The following is a 3,967-nucleotide window of genomic DNA, read 5'->3' as shown; positions in this document are numbered from 1 at the left end:
CTTCAGCTCTCTCCTATGAGTTTTTGGTAACACATACTTGACACCAAGGTCATAACCATGTCATAATATCTCATAACAGCTGATTATGACAACTACATAAGAGGGTCACAACCCACATTTATTCAAAATCTGTTTTTCCCTGCCAAGAAGTTTCCTTTAATTTGAAAGTTTGTTTGTTCAATATTTTGTTGTTGTTATGAATTATTTAGTAATGTTTTTTTCATCATATTTTAAATAACTTGTAGAAAATACACTTTATGATACTGTCATGAAGCCTTATGAGCATCCTGTGTCACTTTACTTGGACTAAGAAAATACACTTTATGACACTGTCAAGAAGCATTATGACCATCATAATCATATAAGCTAGATAGGCCTATCACATACATGCCCTATATCAGTCATCAGTCATCTGCTCCTGAAATCTGCTCCTGCATTCATCCCAGTCATCATCAACAGAGTAGGTAGGTGTAGGTAGGTGCATGTCTGACATCAATGTTTGCGCAGTTACAATGATAATTCAATATGCTCAATAAAAAAAAAAAAAAAATATATATATATATATATATATATATAACATAAACATACTGTTGACACGTAGGCTATGGTGTAATGGAATGTTTTGCCTTTTGTGGTAGGTTTTGTGGGTTTTGACACTATTATGTAGGTGTCATAACCAGCCATAAAATAACGCAATATGTGTCACAACAGGTTTAAATATATGTGTCATGACAGTGTTATGACCATATTATAACAGGTTATGACACGTTATGTCAGCTGTTATGACATATAATGACATGGTTATGACCGTGGGTGCCAAGTAAAGTGTTACTGAGTTTTTTTTAAAGAATTAGCTGAGAGCAGATAGTATTACTGTGTCGTTGTGTTTTCATGTGGATTCAATTAATACAAGATGTAGTTGCATGTTTGTAGATGTATTGATATTTAAAGGCAGTGTTTCAGTACTATAGTGTACTTGCTAGGTCTGGTAGACTTACAAGTGTTAAGACATTTGTACTTTTTATACATATTTTACTTATGCTTCCTCAATGGACATTGGATTTAATTGTCTCTAAGTGAGAGAAAGATTCATTCGTATCAAGTGTTTTATGTAAATGTAAATACGCTATAATTACATTTGGATACTCTAAAGTGTTTAAGACCAAATAAATAACCTAATAACATGTAAATATTGCAAATGACCAGAAACTTACATGTACAAAAAAAGCTGTTTAGATGTTTGTGTGCCTATTGCTATAGTGTATGGCCTACTGTCATCTTACTTCCATAGACACCATATTTTGAGTTGTTATTTGATGGTCCAGCTGATAGATTAAAGCTGCACTTAACTTCATCTTGTGACGTCTTGTTTTGTTTTAACTGATTGTAAGTTGCTCTGGGTGAGAGTGTCTACTAAAATTACTTAAATGTAAACAAGCACAATTTTATTTTATTGAATTATTTCACAATTAGTTTCAGGCATTACCAAACATTTAGTAAATATCATTTACATTTTAAGTACTAATGTTTGTAACAACCCATATAAAGTATTCTGCCTCAATTCTGAGCCACTAAGGTGCCTCTAATCCATGTTATAAAAGACAGTTGATTGAAGTCCTACAAACTATGTTGCTCACATTGTTCACTGAAGCCAATACAAGTCAACTTTCTAAGGCCTGCATTCATTCTGCGGGCAGCGCGGCTGCGAACAACTGCCATGTCTTAAAAACAGACACAATGCATTCCCTCCTAATGAGTAATGCCCAATGTGACCTCATATCAGAGTTGTGCCACCAAAGCAAAATTCCACAAACCCGTTGACTTTTTCTTCCAGGCACCGGCCTGCTCAAAGCGTGTTAGTCACTTTACAAACACACACGCTCACACACACTGTGACACCACAACTATGAATGGTGTGGTTCCTCTCCCTGTTATCTGATAGAGAGCCGCCTGCTGTTAGCTCAATGCAAGCCTTTCAACTTCAAACCTGCCATGATATTCAGCCATGATGATTGATTATAAATCTATCAAAAGACTATCAATACAATACCCTTAAATGTACGAATAAACATGCTGTAGCTACAGCTTTGACTTCTTATAAACATAAATTAATAGGAATAAAAAAAATCCAAAAGGAGTTTGCATAGATTGAGAATTGAAGCTTTTTATTAAAGTAAACTGTTTAATGTGTTCAATTATTTTGACAATTCACAAAACAAACATTTAATTGAAAAACCTGCTTGGCACCCAAGCACCAATTGCATCTGAAATGACAACATTAAAGAAATTAAAACATTTATTTTATTAGCTTCATGAGAAGGAGTGGGGAATACAAACTGAGGTAATCATTTAATAGATCATCTTCCTCCATAAATTGACTTCAAATGTCAACTAAATTAAAAAGCCACTGGTTGAACCAAAGTGCTTTGTTCAAGTCAATTTGTTTTCAAATTTTCAGTACAAGACTTGGTAATGTCTGATATGATCAAATAAAACAAAGAGAATTGTCTCAAATGTCCAACTGCCCCCAGGGTTTACAATGCTAAAGCTCCCATTGTGACAACATAGAAATAGGAAGGTAAATAGGTCAATCGAACTCGACCAAAACAATGGAATTGCCATGGAAACGCGTGGGGGAAAGGGCTGTGTGGAAAAGATCCTGAATCATCTCATTGCCCCCGAGCAAAATTAGACTGCAGTGGCTTGCGAAAGTATTAACCCCCTTCGCATTTTTCTTATTTTGTTGCCTTACAACCTGGAATTAAAATAGATTTTTGGGGGGGTTTGTATCATTTGATTTACACAACATGCTTACCACTTTGAAGATGCTAAATATTTTTTATTGTGAAATAAACAAGAAATAATAAGAAAAAAATAAATTTGAGCGTGCATAACTATTCACCCCCCCAAAGTCAATACTTTGTAGAGCCACATTTTGCAGCAATTACAGCTGCAACTCTCTTGGGGTATGTCTCTATAAACTTGGCACATCTAGCACTGGGATTTTTGCCCATTGTTCAAGGCAAAACTTCTCCAGCTCCTTCAAATTGGATGGGTGCAGCAATCTTTAAGTCATACCGCAGATTCTCAATTGGATTGAGGTCTGGGCTTTGACTAGTACATTCCAATACATTTAAATGTTTCCCCTTAAACCACTCGAGTGTTGCTTTAGCAGTATGCTTCGGGTCATTGTCCTGCTGGAAGGTGAACCTCCGTCCCAGTCTGAAATCTCTTGAAGACTGAAACAGGTTTCCCTCAAGAATTTCCCTGTATTTAGCGCCATCCATCATTCCTTCAATTCTGACCAGTTTCCCAGTACCCTGCCGATGAAAAACATCCCCACAGCATGATGCTGCCACCACCATGCTTCAATGTGGGGATGTGGTTCTCGGGGTGATGAGAGGTGTTGGGCTTGCGCCAGACATAGCATTTCTCCTTGATGGCCAAAAAGCTCAATTCTAGTCTTATCTATCCAGAGTACCTTCTCCATATGTTTGGGGAGTCTCCCACATGCATTTTGGCGAACACCACACGTGTTTGCTTATTTTTTTCATTAAGCAATGGCTTTTTTTCTGGCCACTCTTCCATAAAGCCCAGCTCTGTGGAGTGTACGGGTTAAAGTGGTCCTATGGACAGATACTCCAATCTCTGCTGTGGAGCTTTGCAGCTCCTACAGGGTTATCTTTGGTCTCTTTGTTGCCTCTCTGATTAATGCCCTCCTTGCCTGGTCCATACGTTTTGGTGGGCAGGTTTGTTGTGGTGACATGTTCTTTCCATTTTTTTTATAATGAATTTAATGGTGCTCCGTGAGATGTTCAAAGTTTCGTATATTTTTTATAACCCAACCCTGATCTGTACTTCTCCACAACTTTATCCCTGACATGTTTGGAGAGCTCCTTGGTCTTCATGGTGCCACTTGCTTGGTGGTGCCCCTTGCTGTGTGGTGTTGCAGACTCTGGGGCCTTTC

Source organism: Salmo trutta, chromosome 33 (genome assembly GCF_901001165.1).
Source record: "Salmo trutta chromosome 33, fSalTru1.1, whole genome shotgun sequence".
Lineage (NCBI taxonomy): Eukaryota > Metazoa > Chordata > Actinopteri > Salmoniformes > Salmonidae > Salmo > Salmo trutta.
The sequence above is the reverse complement of the archived record's forward strand: the minus strand, read 5'-3'. Positions refer to the sequence as shown.